Here is an 18,637-nt window from a genome sequence, read left to right as displayed (position 1 = left end):
GTAAAGCGGATATTTTCATCGCATAAATTAATCCACTCTATGAATTCAAGTAACTTTTCATGTGTGTCCGACCAGATAAAAAAAACATCATCAATAAATCGCGACCATTTGGTCACTGATTCGTAGAAAGGTGCTATTTCATTATAGATGTAGTTTTTTTCAAAAAGGCTCATATAGATATTAGCGACCGTGGGGGCACAAGACGCCCCCATACTGACGCCTTGATTCTGTCTGTACAGTTGTTGATTGAACTCGAACACATTGTCCTCTAATACAATTTTAAGACATTCTAGCACAAAGATAGAAGGACAATCGATGTTATATGTCTTTATGAACCAATGCACGGCCGCAATGGCTCCTCCAATTGGAATGTTGCTATATAAGGCCTCTATGTCCATAGTGACCATATATTGATTGTCTGGGCAGAAAGGTGTATTCTCCACGAGGTTAATGATATGTCTTGTGTCCTTTACAAAGGCTGGAGTTTTAGGTATGTGTTTGCATAGTAATGCATCCACGTATTTGGCCAATGGTTCGGTCGCTGATCCGATAGTGGTGACTATCGGTCTCAGTGGCGGATCACTGGCGTTCTTATGCACTTTTGGTATGCCGTAGATGCTGGCCATTTTAGGTTTTTCTTTATTAAGGAAAGTCCATTCCTTAATGCATATGTCTCCATTTTTCAGTGCCTTGTTTGTTATTTTGAGTATTTGTTTAACAATTTGTGCTGTGGGGTCTCTGGTAATGGTACGATAGTATCTAGTATCTCCCAACATTTGGTTCATTTTTGTGACATATGTGGGAGTGTCGTATACGACTATTCCCCCTCCTTTGTCACAGGCTTTAACTGTTAGATGTGATGCCTGTTTAAGGGTTTGCATTGCTGTATATTCCTCTTTCTTTAGGTTAAACGGTGTTGCCGGTACATATTTAATGATATTCTGGACTTTGTTGTAAACTACCTTTTCGAATACCGCTACTTCTGGTGGTAGTTGATCTAAGGTAGGCGTGAATACAGATATTGGAGCAAGACCCGATAAATTTGGGGTTCCTTGTTGAGGGTCTGCGCCTGCAAAAAAAACCTTCAATCTTATTTTTCTGAAGAGGGCTACAAGATCTCTCACCAGCTCAAATTTGTTAAGGCCTGAATGAGGGGCAAACGTCAGTCCTTTGGACAATAAGGCAACAGTGGAGTCAGATAGGGGCATGTGACTTAAATTAAATACAGGTAGAGTATCTATTCTCTCCAATATTGTGCATTCCGGGTTACCAGATATTGATCGTAATCCATCGGTGGATTGCCCTGGAAGCGCGGTTGGAATTGTGGAGTGGGATAACGTGGTTGATATCGGGGTCTCCAATTTTGGCGTCTGGTGTAACGCCTCCCTAAAAAATTAGACTGTCTTCCTCTTGATCTTCCTGTATTTATTCCGTTATCTCTGAGCTCTTGGGCTCGTTCTTCCTGATCCGAATCTGTTGTGTCAGAGAATGTGGTGACTTTCCTACTGGCAAATGTTGGTCTATTCATAAATGTGTCGTATTGCATCTCTCCTGCTTGATTGTAAAATTGTTCAGCTAAGTATGGATATGTACCTTCCTTGCTGAAATACCTTATGTCTTTTCTTAATTTCTCTATCTTACGCTTATTAAGGTATTCTGTGTAGGAGTGTAGGTCTTTATCTATTTCTTCTAATTTCTTTTTTGCTATCTCCACTGCACAAGAGGCTTTGATTTTATTCTCTAATTCTGCGATTTCTGAGGCTAGTTGTTCAATTACCTCCTTTGCTGTTTCCACAATCAGCATCATGTAGTCACGGGAGCAGCGATTGGAAATCATTGCCCATCGTTCAAGAAATTGTTTAACTTGAACAAACAATCCTGGGATGTTCCTGACTTTTAAACCTTGCGGTATGACTCCTACCTTTAAGTATTCCAACATATATTGGCCATGTAGTTCAATGCGTTTGATCTTTTTTCTCAATGCTAGAAGTGATGTTATATCTTCATTTTTATCTGTACCTGTGAGAGTTTGATGTCCAAAATTACTAGAACTGCCTACCATGTTGGCAAACTGTTCATCTGTGAATCCAAATGTTTGGAGATTGGCCATATTTGTACTATGTACTTAACGTGATAATCTAACTCTGCGTGTAGTAATCTGTGCGTACCCAGAGACTATTGGGTTAGGAATCCAAGTTCAAATTGATAAATCTATAAAGAACGTCAATTGATAATCTTAAAAAGAACCCCTCACAGACAGGCTGCGAGATAATGTGTTTGGTAAAGCAACGGGGCCCCTACTGACTTATTATATAGCCCAAGTAGGGAATAGACTATTGTGGGAAAAGGGTAGACACCGGGCACAGTGTTGGATAAATACTACTTGCAAATTGACTCCCAATAAACATGCATATCACTCATTCTATTAACAACCATCTAATAATGTGCAACAAATACAAATTGTGAAAATAGATAGGCATACAGGCTAATGAATATGTGATCTATCTTTTTTATTTTTACAAAATATAAATCTATTTTTTTACGTTTTCTGTTTTTCAATTTCTTTTTTTCACAATATATTCTTTTTTTTCAACAATACATATGGACAATAATATATTTACAAATGATCATCTGTGCAGATTGATTCTTATTTATACAGTACAAACTTTGATAGATTCATAATTGATTGATCATAAGAGTTGTCCTTAGCCTGCTAGTATTGATAATATTGATAGTTCATTATTTCTACTATGATTATTTTACCTCACACACACTATATACAAGAACTAAAATCCAAAAAGTCAGTGAAAAACTTTTTTTGTTTGTCTCAACTATATACTCAATTGTGAAACAATGGGCACATAGGCGGTCGATTGACACAACGCGTTTCGGCTAGGCCTTCGTCAGGAATCCGCTCTGAGTTTAACACTATATATAAAAAAACAATAACAACAAGAAAAAAAACATATATATCAATTAAAACCAGTTTTATGAATTGTTTACGGGAGTCAATGTAGCAATGATAATTCATAAATTTAAACAATGATGAGCTAATTCATTTGAACTATGAAATCCCCTCCCAACGTCTCTCAGCTCCGCACCAATCCCAACAGACCTGAGCCAGAAAATCAGTTACCCTAATTCTTGGTGGTCCAAAAATGGGGAGAAACAATACCATATGACTGTAGCTATACTTAGCAAAAACCATTCAGATGGCAACCTGGGAAGTATTGGAATAAGGTGCTAACAAGTGTTCTTTTTTGTTGCACAGGGCGAGTTTCTCTACTTTTGCAAAAAGTGTGGAGAGCCAATCACCGTTTGCGTGAGCTATATCTACCACGGTCAATCTGATGGAGACCTGGGCTATACTGGAGTTGGGTACTATCAAGTATTCTTTTATGGACGAGTTTCTCTACTCTTACAAGAGGTGTTAACAGGCGATGTTTTTCTAGGTAAATGCCAGTTAAATTGAAGATAAGAATATTAGATCTATGATCTTGCTTATATATAATTATGAAATATAAGAAAACCATACTGACCCTTGTTATTCCAATAAACTATTTTTCGTGTGTAGCTCGAAGTAATCGGTTGAACCCAGTTTATATCCTGATTTAGGGGGACGAATAGTATACAATGGTTCTAAGGAAAGACAGAGATGTGTCACTTAGACTGGGGGATGGGAGATAACTGATTATAGTCCATTTATAACAATATATTGGTCTAATCTGTGGCTCGCTTAGCTCACGTACTTACTTGTTTGAAAAGTGTTGCGCCGATTAAACAAATGATTTCTTGCCAAGCATGGATGTCAATGGGGCGCACCTTTATATTTCTGTCTTCGCAGATAAGAGTGGACCTGAGGAAGTGGATATATAAGCGAGTGTACTATAGCTGCTCATTTTTATCTACAGTTAATAGTGAGGACGAATTTTCCCATTTATTATCTGTCTGAGTAACCCAATAACTGCACAGATATCATTATAATTATTTCATGTGTATTTAATACACATACCTTAATTTTGTTATTCTGTTCTCAATGTTGTTATCGTCTGTCTTTGTTACGTCTGATGTTTCCCCCTCATGTCGGGCTCTATTAAATCGTCCTGTTGAGTAGCATAAATGGTTGTCCATAAGTTTAAAGCAATTTTACCACAGAAAGTGAAAAATCTCCTTAGAAAAACACTCTATAGTATGAAAATCTGAAACTGATAAGCTTCCCTATCTGCAATCGATATTCATCTACCGGAGAGCATTTATCAAATAAGTTTAGTAGCGCTAGTGTGATATAATCAACCGGCGTTCGTGTCAACAAATGCACAGACCGCATGTCTGTTGGTTCGAGTCTAACTCGAATCAACTATTAGCACTCCGTATGATGTTTCCTTACCCGGTCGGATCTCGAATGGGTAGTAGTCTCCTCTCTGTTTGGCTCAGCGTCCTCTCCTGGTTCGTCCGTGGTCATAATTGCCGCCATACTGGGTCTATTTACATACGCCCGGTTTACGTACGTTGTGCGGGCGTCCTCGGTCATGCGCATGGAAATAGGACTAGTGGTTTGGTCGAAATAACAACCTGCGCCATGTTTGAATGGTGATTTTATAACTTTATTGTTCCTGTCTAGTTAATGGATATAAGTCTCACTATCTCTGTGATTAATTCAATTTAAATGATTACAAAAGTTACCACAATCTTTTATTTGTTTTAGCAACTTTTATATGTGTTATATTTTGTATATATCTCCTTTAGTATTAGGAAATATATATTGCAAACAGTGATAGAGTTTGTTTTTTGGTTTGAGACTTATAACGTAAAAAAGAGCGACCATTCTTTCCATGATATTAAGATGTTATTGCCTGGATCTCCAGAGCTAAAATGGTTACACATTTCTCAACTACAATCCTATATGCAATGACCTCTTTATTCTGCTTATGAACTACTCTATGTTAGATCAGTATAGCCAATTTTATTTCTTTTACTTTTCTGTTTCTTAACCTTGACTGGAAGACTGGTATAAACTTGACTGACTTGACTGTCCTCATATGTCTCAATTATCCATTGTTTTTTATTGCTTGATCCCAAGGTATTTCTTGGTTCAAACCTGATGTAGCTGTATTAAGGATATACATCCAGTAAACCTCTCTCATTTTTCTGATCTTATCCATCTGTTCTCCTATGCGGGGCCAAATCTTTTCCAGTATATACCACTTAATGTCTTCTGGTGTGTGTCCCAGATCTAAGAAGTGTTGCACCATGGGTGCCGATGTTTTCTGTGTTCTAATTACTGATTTGTGCTCGGTAAGTCTGACATTGAACGCTCTCCCTGTTTCTCCCTCATATCCCTTGTGGCACGGACAAATGATCAAATAAATGACATTTGTTGATTTACAGTTGTTTAATGTTGTGGGTGTGATATTTACACCATTGAAAGTAAATGTCGTTGCTTCGATGGCCATGGAGCAGGATTTGCACATAGTGCATTTGAAATTCCCCACCACTTTTTTAGTGCCTTCTAAATCTATTTGATGGAAGTTTGTCTCATTTTTCATTCTAGAATGTACTATGTGGTCTCTCAAGCTTTTGTTACGCTTGTTGCGCCTTATTTACAACATGACGCATCTAGGGAGATGTGTTACGTTGTAAAACCCTGCGCCACATTAAACCTGCGTCAGGTTTAATGTATGCAGGGTGGGCGTTCCGTCGGAAAAAGCCTCGGAAAAGTGACGCAGTGAAATCTACAATATTTCACTGAGTCACTTTTCCGAAGCCCCTGCATCAAAACCCTGCGCCTGCTTTAAGCATGACGCAGCATGACGCAGCATGTTAGGTATGGGCAGCTCCTGAGCATTGCTGGAGTTGCGCCGTGCTTGCGACACAACTCCAGCAACGCGCCGCCCTTACGCCATCAGATGCGTCACGCATCTGTTTATCCTTGCGCCACGATGCGCCGCATTGTAAATGCGGCACATCTGTGGTGGCGCAAGGGTAAACTTGCATGACGCATCTTACCTGGCGCATCCCTGCAGATATGCAGGGATGCGCCAGTCCTTGTAAATCTGCCCCAATGTCTGCGGTCTGGCTCGTGCCAGAGTCAGTGATGAAGCAGGTGATGCTGGTGTTGCTGGATCTTCATATACTGCATATGTCAGGATTGGCAGCTGCATCAGGGTGCAGTATGAGTGGTGCGATTTTTATTGAGAGAATCACTTCTCTCATTTTTAATGCTACTATCTGTATACAAGCAGATGGTTTCAAAACCGTTTAAGCACCAAAAGGAAAGTCTCGAGGGGGGAGCTTGCAGATTGTAACAGTCCAATTTGCACTGGTTACATTCAATCATTTTCTTCCGAAGTAGAATGCCATATTCTGCCGTGTTCTGTTGATGCTGTTGCTCAGTTGGATAGACGTAAATGCCACTGACGTTGGAATTCATGCTGACTTTATTTCTTTGTTGCTTTCGGAAAAATAAGTATGGCACAACCAGCTATCTGTATTATACTTGAAAATACACCAAGGCCATTTCAAAACAGTGAACTGAAAAACAAAAGAATCAGTTAAAAAATATAACTCTAAAGCCAGTCAATAACCCTGATCCAGAGTAATTGAAAACTCAAGTTTTGTGTTTAACGAGTGGAAGATGATATACAGTAAATCAGCAAAATAGGTTGGAAATTGAGTCTGCAGAAGTCTTTGAGTTTCATGTGCAGAATGTGCTGTTTGAAAGGCACATGTTTCTACCTAAGAGGTTGAAGACGTCTCTTTCTTTCTTAATAGAGCAACAAGCTTATTTAGCCTGTCAAAGGGCATATCTATCATTTCTAGTTTCTGCCACTGGACACTCGGCTCAGCCCACGATACAATGTAATACAACACTATTTTACAGTTTTTGAACAGATAACAGAAAGGTGACACAGCAGTTGTCATTTGTCCTTATTAAATAAGAACCGCTACTTAGGAATCTGTGATAAGAGTGAATTAATGGAGTATCAAAGGGTTACCAGCTCCGTGCAAAGTGATGGAATCACAGAAGAGTGAATGTCCTAGAGCAGGGCTCTCCAAATTCATTCCTGGAGGGCCAGATCCATGCCAGATTTTTTAGCATCTCCCCATTTAGATAAATGCAGTTATCTTAAAAATACGGCGTGGATCCGGCTCTCCAGGACAAACTTTGGAGAACCCTGTCCTAGAGGACTGATGCATGCTGATGTGGGTAGGAATGCTGGCTTGTCTTTTGTCCAACAATGGAATTCAAATGGAAACTTTCATTTCTGATAAAAGTAGACATTGTGTATTTTTTCATGCCAACCTAAGGGCATGTGTTTTTAACATTCATTAGAAATTAAAGGTAGTAATTGGCAAAAAGATTACTCCATGTAAGAGCTAGATAATATGTGGGTCTTCTGCCGTTGAGAACGGGGTGCTATGTATTCCTTCAGCACTTTAAAGGGTACACAATGCTTCTTTTTTAACCACTGTTATCTGTGTTAAGCTCACAATATGAGGGTCAGAGACGGTGATAAGATGCCATGGCAAAAGGATAAGAGAAGTTGTGCTGCGCCATTTTGAATGATCTGTAAGCTGCTTAGGAGGTATCGGGGAAGAGCTACATAAAGAGTGTCACAGTCATTCCATTGTTTAGAAACCATACCTGTACTAAGTGTTGCTTAAAAGCAGTGGGAATCAGGGGTAGAATGCATGTCAGGATCTTCAAAATAAGGAAACAGTCAGAGGTCAGTTTCTGGGTATGAGGTCAAATTTCAGGTAAGCATAAAAAATTACACCCAAATCACAAACCGCAGTGGCAGGTACAGAGCAAGGTTCAAGATAGTGAGGCCACCATGACAAGGATCATGTTGTTACATCTCCAAACCCCGTTCAGTCTTATCAGAACTCAACCGCAGTGAGTTGATGTTCATCCATTTGAATTTGGCATTATACAAGATTTAAAAATGTCCCAGAAGTCAGCTTGTTTGTCCTAGTGAAGAATGAGCAGTGTGTCAGAGGCACAAGTGTAAAAGCAAAAGCCAAAGAACAAAATGCATGTTTTCTGCTGCTTTGTTTTGTTTAAAAATATATTGATCTAACAAAACTTGGTACCACAATCACTTTTTTCATTTATCTATTTTTTTCAATATTGGTAACCGTGGACAGTAAATTGTGCAGAATACATGAACCTGTGACTGTTAATAAGAATTTTCTGAAAGTTTCGGGTTTTTGTGAGGAATAAAAAGCAGATGGGTACACCTTATCATTACCATGAAGATAAGCAGACCTTTTCTGGAATTTTCTGGACTATTTATACGCAGGATCCCACAATGCTCCCACTTTATATAATGATATATTTTGGGGGGATTGCTTGTTCTATGAATGTGGAGAAGTTCATAATGATTAAAACAAAACAGCCCTTGAGTTTCAGCATTTATGGAACCAATCTTTTATTTGTCTTTAAACAACAATCCTGTTGCATTCGAATTACACAGCTATATGCCTACAACCATAGAGGCCAGCAGCAAAAGTTGCAGGCACAATGCATAAGTTAGTAGCACCGTGTAGACCTAATTGGAAAATCCATATGTCGGATTTGAATGCCCTCACACACCCTTGCAGGTGTCATGCTTCATCATTTGGGCTGCTCCTCGTCGGGCCGGCGGTGCAATGCCCGACGGGCTCCCTCGAAGGGGCACTTTGGCGGAGATCTTTAATCCGACTGCCGTAAAGGTGAAGTGCGGGTATGGGGCCTGGTAGTTGTAGATATGCGGTAATGTGATTAAAAGGAGGTTAGGAGTGTCCGGATGAAAACAAATTTTATTCTAGTGGCCTCCTACCTGGGATTAAAAACGTGTGTACATAGCACTCATACGGGTTCAATGTCCCTGGTTAAAGTGGCAGGTAGCTATCAGAGTTCGGTCAATATGTTTCTCGCTGTGAGTATCTCTACTCGCGATTCTTCAGGACCTTTCTACAAAAAATATATAATATCTACAATGTGTGGACCTATTTAGGTTATGGTTGTAAAAGGGTCTATAATTATAGACTCTATACCTGTCGGTGTCAGGAACTACCTGAAAGGGAAAGAAAAGGTTATGGTCAGGTATTCAAACAGGTGCTATTGGTATATGGTGGTACGTATGAAAACCTAGTTGTGATTCACACTCTCTTACTTAAGTACCAGGTGGTGCAAGATCGTAATATCCATCAAGCTTTATAAAAAAGACAAGGTGGTGAATCCCTTGGTGAGCTAGAGTGAGTACTCGCCAAAGTGAAACATGTAATAAAAGCAGCAGACGTCCATACAATAAAGACTCACCCTAATCGGTCATTTCCCTGTCATCAACAGTACTCGGTGGACTGTACAAGGGATCGTATTCCTCAACGTTATAGGACTGGATTAAAACAAGAAATGCATAAATAATATTGGAGCAAAAAAGAAGAAAAGAAGAATACTCATAAAGCAATCCAGAGTAGTGGGAATGAAACAGCAAGTTGAGGGTTGGTGTAGGAGGGGTTTCTATAAACAGTACTCAGTTTTTCTAAGTAATGGTATACAGAAGCAATCTTTCATGCGTGGGCACTGAGGATCGGAGGGGAGTAAAAAGGGGTTTTATCCTAAGTGCTGGAAGGGCATTGTCCCTATGTTGCTGCTGTTAATAAAGTTATGCTAGTGAATTGTTGATCGATGAGTGTTGGGCAGGTCTCGTAGTGACGTAGATGACCCACTAACCCCACGAGGTAAGGAGGAAGTACAAGGCACAAAAATACGATGTGCTGGCAATTACGAGATCCGTCATCGACAACAGTGAAGGTTGGCTGTTGAAAGAGTGACCAACTATATAGGGTGTGGAGGCTCTTACAAAGCAGCGTCCGAGGTGTGGGAGCCCACTTCTGACAATTGTCAAATCACCTGTATTAGCTACTCATGGTCCGTGTAAGTGTAAGAAAGCTGGGCTATCGCTGAGCGAAGAACGGGAATAAACATGTAACAAAAGTAGAAGGTGTACTCACATAACTGCTTCCCAGGACGAGCGCGTTCACCTACCCTCACCACCGAGTCCGGGAGGTGGCGTGGTGGAGAGGGAGGTAGGACTTATGCGCCGATCTAGGTCACCTGACCCGCCACTGTGAATGTAGTATAGGGAAAGGGGTGATATTGGTCGCCATATTGGAAAGGTGTTACATGGTCGAAAAGTAATGCCTCGGTAGAGGCGGTAGTATAGATTACGTGCCTCTAAGAATGGAATCCCTATTGCCACCCCATCATTTTATTACCCACCCTCTGTCCACGAGCAGCACTGTAAAACGGTAGAACTATTACCGCTACACCTGCCCAACCTTTAACGAGGATTCAAACCCCCCCCCCCCACCCCCACCTCCCCCATGAGTTAGGGTGCTTATACTTAATAGCACGCCGCTAGGTCTTATAGGCACGTAATCTATACTACCGCCTCTATCGAGGCACTACTTTTCGACCATGTAACACCTTTCCAATATGGCGACCAATATCACCCCTTTCCCTATACTACATTCACAGTGGCGGGTCAGGTGACCTAGATCGGCGCATAAGTCCTACCTCCCTCTCCACCGCGCCACCTCCCGGACTCGGTGGAGAGGGTAGGTGAACGCGCTCGTACTGGGAAGCAGTTATGTGAGTACACCTTGTACTTTTGTTACATGTTTATTCCCGTTCTTCGCTCAGCGATAGCCCAGCTTTCTTACACTTCCACGGACCATGAGTAGCTAATACGTGTGATTTGACAATTGTCAGAAGTGGGCTCCCACACCTCGGACGCCGCTTTGTAAGAGCCTCCAAACCCTATATAGTTGGTCACTCTTTCAACAGCCAACCTTCACTGTTGTCGATGACGAATCTCGTAATTGCCAGCACATCGTATTTCTGTGCCTTGTACTTCCTCCTTACCTCGTGGGGTTAGTGGGTCATCTACGTCACTACGAGACCTGCCCAACACTCATCGATCAACAATTCACTAGCATAACTTTATTAACAGCAGCAACATAGGGACAATGCCCTTCCAGCACTTAGGATAAAACCCCTTTATACTCCCCTCCGATCCTCAGTGCCCACGCATGAAAGATTGCTTCTGTATACCATTACTTAGAAAAACTGAGTACTGTTTATAGAAACCCCTCCTACACCAACCCTCCACTTGCTGTTTCATTCCCACTACTCTGGATTGCTTTATGAGTATTCTTCTTTTCTTCTTTTTTGCTCCAATATTATTTATGCATTTCTTGTTTTAATCCAGTCCTATAACGTTGAGGAATATGATCCCTTGTACAGTCCACCGAGTACTGTTGATGACAGGGAAATGACCGATTAGGGTGAGTCTTTATTGTATGGACGTCTGCTGCTTTTATTACATGTTTCACTTTGGCGAGTACTCACTCTAGCTCACCAAGGGATTCACCACCCTGTCGTTTTTATAAAGCTTGATGGATATTACGATCTTGCACCACCTGGTACTTAAGTAAGAGAGTGTGAGTCACAACTAGGTTTTCATACGTACCACCATATACCAATAGCACCTGTTTGAATACCTGACCATAACCTTTTCTTTCCCTTTCAGGTAGTTCCTGACACCGACAGGTATAGAGTCTATAATTGTAGACCCTTTTACAACCATAACCTAAATAGGTCCACACATTGTAGATATTATATATTTTTTGTAGAAAGGTCCTGAAGAATCGCGAGTAGAGATACTCACAGCGAGAAACATGTTGACCGAACTCTGATAGCTACATGCCACTTTAACCAGGGACATTGAACCCGTATGAGTGCTATGTACACAAGTTTTTAATCCCAGGTAGGAGGCCACTAGAATAAAATTTGTTTTCATCCGGACACTCCTTACCTCCTTTTAATCACATTACCGCATATCTACAACTACCAGGCCCCATACCCGCACTTCACCTTTACGGCAGTTGGATTAAAGATCTTCGCCAAAGTGCCCCTTCGAGGGAGCCCGTCGGGCATTGCACCGCCGGCCCGACGAGGAGCAGCCCAAATGATGAAGCATGACACCTGCAAGGGTGTGTGAGGGCATTCAAATCCGACATATGGATTTTCCAATTAGGTCTACACGGTGCTACTAACTTATGTCAGCCTCTTTGACACCATTCCCTCTCTTTTTTGAGGAACTATAGGAGCACTTGTTGTTATTTCCGTATCAGGGGCCTTTGTTCCTACTGGACCTCCCACTCACCTCTGAGTGGAGAACGGCCTCTCTAGTCCCTCTTGTTGTATTCAGGCACAATGCATAGACACAGCTGTTTGCATACAACCCATGGGCCGGCAGCATAGTAAATTGCATGTACCAACTTGACAACAGGAACAAAGACATATAGGAATGTCTACAAATAAAATGAAAGAAAAACCCCTTCCTCCCTCCCAAAACAAAAAAGAAGAAGAAAAAGGGGTATCTGCACCAGCGAGTATTCTACTTAATGCGGGAGCAATTCTCTATTCTGTTAAACCATATCTCAAGATTCGGCCCTTCCCTTGTGGGATGTTACTGCGTCATCCTCTGCAGAAAGCAAATGTAGTATTTGGAGATATTTGGGGCATGTTACCTCTCGGAAATTTTAGGAAAATATGCGTATGAAAGGGGTTCATTGCTCTGCATATTTCTCTCCCTTCCATGGCCAGGGTTAACCACAGTCGATGTAGCCATGCCGTATGGTCAGGGACATGCGTGGTGCCCCACTGTGCCAAATTGTCTGCCGGGCTGCCAGTTACGCCAGAGCTATCTGCCTACCCCGCAGCGAACGCAGGGGAAATGTCAGTGCGTTTGAGAGACCCAGAAAGGTCTACGCCCGAAATCGTGGGCTCTCCATGTCAAAGGCATTGTCTATGTCATTCAACACATCTTCCCAGAAACATTCTAGATGCGGGCAATGCCAAAGCAGATGTGCGAGAGAGCCAGTGAGACCGCATCCCTGCCAACACTCCCCCGTCTGATTTTTGTCCCAGCTATGAATACATGCTGGTGTGAGATACCAGTATGATGTGATTTAGAAGCCCGATTCAGTGCCAGCAGTACTGTGCGCATTGTGGTGTGTCCTATAATAGATATTCTCCCACTCTTTGTCCGTCAAGGCTCTACCCAATTCCTCCTCCCACCGGAGTTGTCCTTTCGTTCGCCCCTCTCCCTGCCCTGTGGCCAATATGGCATACAGTTCTGAGATAAGGTGCTTATCATCTGTTTTACAAACCAACCATTTCCCGAACAGGGTAAGCCTTCGGGAAGCTTGCTCTATGTATGATGAGGAGGTGACCCAGTGTCGGAGTTGGAGATAGTGGAATTCATCAGCTTTAGGAAGACCGTAGTCCCTTCGTAACTGCTCGTAGGGAATGATACCCCGGGTATCAAACAGCGAACCAATCCTTTTACACCCCGCCTCTCTCCATCTCTCGAATACCTCGGATTTACAGCCCAGCAGGAAGTCCGGGTTGTCAACAATGGGGGACATTGGGGATGGAACAGTCGTCAGCCCCCTTCTGAGCACCACTGTGTCCCATATCATCATTGTGGCTGTGGTAACTGGTGACAAGTATAGACCCCAAGCCCTCGATTTGCGCGGCAGCCAGGCCTCTCTCCAAATGTTAATCCTGACAACCGCCTAGTTCATGAAGTTCTAGTATTTCTCAGAGAGTGGTCTATTCCATTCCACAATATATCTAAGGTGAGAGGCCTGTAAGTATCTCTGTATTAGAGGGAGAGCTTCATCCCCTCCTGGTTGGGCTTTGACATCTGAGAGAAAGGCAGGTCCGTCTTAGTCCTTCCACACACACATTTATTAACAGCTAATTGGAGGGAGCGCAGCACCTTTGGGGGAGGAACCAACGGTAGCAGCTGGAAAATATATAGGATTCTCGGCAATATAGTCATTTTAGCTGCCGCAATGCGCCCGAACCAGACCAATTTTAGCCTCTCCCACCCAGCCAGTGCTTTTATCGTCTGCTCTAGCAGCGCAGAATAGTTTAGCTCCAGTGTCTTTGAAATCGTCGGGGCTAAGAGACTACCCAAATATGTTATCGGCTGAGAAGCCCATTGTTGGGGAAATCTCTCCCGCAGCGCCTCCTCCTGCTCTAGCGGGGTAGCGAGGTTGAGCACCTGAGATTTGCTCAGGTTAACTTTAAAACCTGGAAGGGAGGTGAGTGGTTCCACTAACGGACAAATCACATCATCTGCGTAACGACTTATTTTATGAACGTATCCACCAAAGCACAGCCATTTTATTTGGGGGTGATTCCTGATCCTCTGGGCCAAGGGCTCCATATATAGGGCAAAGAGAAGGGGTGAAAGCGGACACCCTTGCCTCGTGCCTCATGCTATATGGAAGGAGGAGGACGTCCCATTAACTCTAACAAAAGCTCGGGGTGTCTGGTATATACATCGGATCCACATCAAGAATTGCTCCCCAAACCCAAAGCGACGTAAAGTATCGAACAGGTAACTCCACCGCACCCTGCCAAACGCCTTTTCCGCATCTATTGACAGGAATAGGGCTTCCCTCGCAGAGCGGCGCACGCTGTCCATAAGATGGAGGAGACGCTTCGTATCGTCTCCACCTTGCCTAGTGGGGATAAACCCTGCCTGATCCGGGTCTACCAGCTCTTCCCTCCTCGTGGAATAAAGCCTCCGTAACCCTTATATTGAAACCAGGAAAGCCTGCTTCCAGCTGCGGTTCATATAGACCGATTTCCATCTTAAACTCTGACTATAAAATATTTACGTCAGTCTTGTCAGATGGGTTGGGAGCAGTAGTAACGGGGGTCTTGCACCCAGACCAGAAGGGTTTTGTGAGGGACCGACAACTATATGAGCTGACATATGATCTCATAGCAGCCATCGATGTGGCAACAACAGAGTCTCTCCCATTGGCTGTACATACATTAGATGCCACCAAGGCCTTCGATAGGGTCAACTGGGCATACCTGTCGAGGGTCTTGAGTAGGTTTAACATCGGGGAGAGAATCCGGCGAACTGTGAAACTCCTATATCAGAATCCTTCCGCCTCCTTGTTGATAAACGGAGAGCTGTCCATGCCGTTTAACATATCGCGTGGTACGCGTCAAGGCTGCCCTCTTTCCCCCCTCCTATTCGATCTATATATTGAACCCTTCGCTCAACGGCTGAGGGATGAGCGTAATATTAAATCTTTCACTTATGGGGAGTGGGAGAAGAGGGTAGCCTTATACGCGGATGATAGCCTGGTCTTCTCCTCAGAGTTAAGTATGGCATTCCCCACAGTGATCGCTTTGGCACTTGATTTTGGAAAAATATCAAGATATGAGATCAATGCTTCCAAAACTGATATAATGGTTTGGCATGACCCCGTACCCGCGGCTGGGGCTCAATTGAGCTCTACCCTACGGTATTTAGGGATTGATATTGTTAGAGATATAAATAAAATTGCATCCTTAAACTTTTCCAATGTTGCTAAAGAATGTAGAAGACTTATGCGATCTTGGTCTTCCCTACCTTTATCAATCCTGAGTAAATTTAATAAAAATGTCTATCTTGCCAAAAATATCTTTTTTGTTTAATACCATTCCCCTTTTTTTTTTAACCTTCCCTAATAACTAAACTACAGAGTCATATTAGCTCCTTTATATGGAATAACCATACATCCAGGATTGCCTGGAAAAAACTCAGGCGGCATAGAGAGAAGGGGGGCTTAGCAGCGCCTGATCTTCAACTATATGCATGGGCATTTCAGTTTTCCCATGCCAGGATGCTGCTAAAAATGCCCACAAACTCTCATATTGGATGTATGTTTGCAGAATTACTCAGTGGAGAGGGGGTGACCCACCAGGGGTTTTTGTTTAAGTTTGGAGATCTGAAATTTTTTAAAAAAAAGTGAAATTGAAGGTGCTGCGAGACATGGCAAAAAACTTGGAGTAGACTCATGTGTTCTCTAAAGATTGGTTATTTCATAAATAGGTCACCATTGTGGAATTCACCAGGCTCCCCAGATTGGTTGATGGATAGCCTTGCAATACCTTTGAGGGAGGCAGGTTTGGAGGTCTGGGGGGATTTATTCCTGGAAGGGTGTTTGCTTTCATGGGAGGCTCTGTTATCTAAAATAGGACCAGGCCTCTCTAGGTTTAAGTTCCTTCAGATTACAAGTTGGGCACACTCACAGATCTCTGCTAGGGGCAGTTGTTTACTAGGAGGAGATAGTAACCTAGTGATGCAGCTATTGGATAAACCACCAGCCCGAAAGGAGGTCTCGACATGGTATGAGTTATTATTAGAAGAGATGGATGGCGAATTTAAACTACCAGATTTGTTGTGGGCCTCTACCATTACCGACCAGAATATTGAGAGTCTGTGGTTTACATCTTTTAAGATTATGTGGGACAGAGTGAAACCTGCTTGGCTTCGTAGGAACGATCTTTTTACCCTACATAGGGCCTATTATTCGCCACAGAGACTCTCAAAGTTTTCTAAGGGCATTCCAGTGGCATGCCCCAAATGTGGACGGATTGCTGCCACAGATATACATTTGTTCCTTGAGTGTCCCCTTCTGTCCCCGTATTGGAAGGCGATTAGTATATCACTCTCATCGGTTCTGGGTTTCGAAGTCCTTATAACCTCTTCTCTTGTAATTTTTGGAGTTTCATCTGAAGTTCGGGGTCCGGCAAAGAACCTTCTCTTTTATTGCATATTGTTGGCCCGAAGAGAAATTTGTAGGAAATGGAAGGACCCGACTCCACCAACCGTGTTTGATTGGCGCACTTCAGTTCTACAAACATCTAGTGGATTTAACAAGAGCTGGTAATCCTGAGAAAAGACATTTTTGGATTCGTTTGAATTGGGTGTAATTGGTATACCGGGCGATGTTTTTTTTTGTGGTTTTTTTTTTTTTTTCCCCCATGGTCCAATGATTAAGCTGCTTGGGGAACTCCATGTGCTGTATATCCATTAGGGCGCCCTCGATATCAATAGCAATGGGTACTTGACTGCAGCAATGTTACCTCCTTGTTTATTTTTTCAATGGTTGTCTTGGGGAGACGCAACTTTCTTGCGCCCCTGATTGGTAACCAAGGGCGGAAAATGAGGACCAAAAAAAAAAAAAAGGAAAGAGAGAAAAAAAAAGAACAGTATTATTTCTCATGCAAGAGATATGAATTGCTACAATCGTAAGACAGACTGCGAAGTACAGTATGTACGAGGTTAGCAGTACGATAAAATAATACTGCAATAGCATGGTTTGTAACTATGACACATATTAATAAAAATACATACATAAATAACATAAGCTAAAATGTGATACTAAATTGATCTACGCCAGTGTACCTAACCTAAGTGCAGTACGAGGTTTGAAGTAGGTGCCATTTCTAAAGTATAGCTAGCTATATTTTAGTTTAGCCAAGAGTTGCCAAAAGTTTCTCTAAGTTCTAGTCAGCTCCATACCATAGAATGAGAGAGGTTGAAATTTCTTTTCTGGACTCGATAGTCTAACCCCCGCAAGTGAAGTCAGAGAGCACTGGAGCTGGATTCTCTGCGAGGAGGATGGCAGTGTCACGTCAGTGTATCAGGCTGGAACTCGATCTCCGTCGAACTTGCCGTGGCGAACCACGTAGTCTGGGTTGGATCGAATCCTCCGGAAACTGCAATATGCCAGGGCAAGTGCTGGTATATTTATACCTTAAGGTGTCTAGGAATGCCAGTATTGATGTTAACCCCTTCAGCGCTGGGCGAATTCCGCCGCGGTGCTGAAGGGTTCGTGCGCGGGCGGGCCGATGACGGAACGGTTCCGTCATGAGCACAGCTCAACCGTGGCTCATGACGGAACCGTTCCGTCATGAGCATGGAAGGGGTTAAAGTCGGGCAGAGGAATGTCATGAATTAACCCCTAAGGAATAGATGTTCATGCATACTTAATGAGTTCTTGGAGAAGTCAATATTCAAGCTGAGGGAAATTCCTAAAGGCTTAAAGGTCTGGTTTTCCAAGAATTCGTTGTGACGTTAATGGACGGATGTAGGTGGCCATGCCTGCATTTGGTTTGTACGGACAATGTCTAAATAAGGGCCGGATTTCAATGTCCAAATAAGGGCAATGTGAATTGTACCTATATAAGGGCATAAATTGGGAAACCTATATACGGAATCTAAATCTGCACACAACAGCGCCTGAAGAGAGGAAAACCCTTCTTCAAACCCTCTAGGAAATCCGTGATGATGGGGATTCTGAAAAAAGAGGTGTGTGAAGGACATTTTCTGTAGGCAGTAAGAGCTACCAGGTGAATCTTTATAGAAGAGAATTTCGAGCCAGATTTTGCCAAATGGAGTAAGTATGGTAGAATCACATCTTCTTGGCATATTGTAGGATCCTCGTTCTTAGATGAACACCATATACCAAATCTCTTCTATTTGAAGGTATAGATGCGGAACGTGTGGCAGGCCGCTCAGCTTCTTTGAGGATCTCCATGCAGTCTTGCAGAAGATTCAAAGGTCCCTACTACATTAGCTCAGGAGCCATGCTGCCAAATTTAAAGAGGAGAGATTGAGGTATACAATTTGGCCTCTGAATTCTGTCAGTACGTCTGGTCTGCATGGCAGCTTGAGATGTGGACAGATGGACTGGTGTAGGAGGTCCATGAACCATCATTGGC

The 18,637-nt window shown here is 42.6% G+C and overlaps 1 long non-coding RNA gene across 2 annotated transcripts in view; it reads left to right on the top strand.

Moving 5' to 3' along the window:
- The window catches only part of LOC146866294 (uncharacterized), a 97,545-nt gene that overhangs the window by 11,798 nt on the left and 67,110 nt on the right, over positions 1-18,637 (top strand). For both annotated transcript variants that reach the window (XR_014976784.1, XR_014976783.1), the window contains one exon: positions 3,272-3,452. This is a non-coding gene — a long non-coding RNA (uncharacterized LOC146866294). The remainder of the gene's footprint in view (positions 1-3,271; positions 3,453-18,637) is intronic.

This window comes from Triturus cristatus, chromosome 2_1 (genome assembly GCF_964204655.1).
Source record: "Triturus cristatus chromosome 2_1, aTriCri1.1, whole genome shotgun sequence".
NCBI classification, from domain to species: Eukaryota; Metazoa; Chordata; class Amphibia; order Caudata; family Salamandridae; genus Triturus; species Triturus cristatus.
The sequence above is the reverse complement of the archived record's forward strand: the minus strand, read 5'-3'. Positions and strand labels throughout refer to the sequence as shown.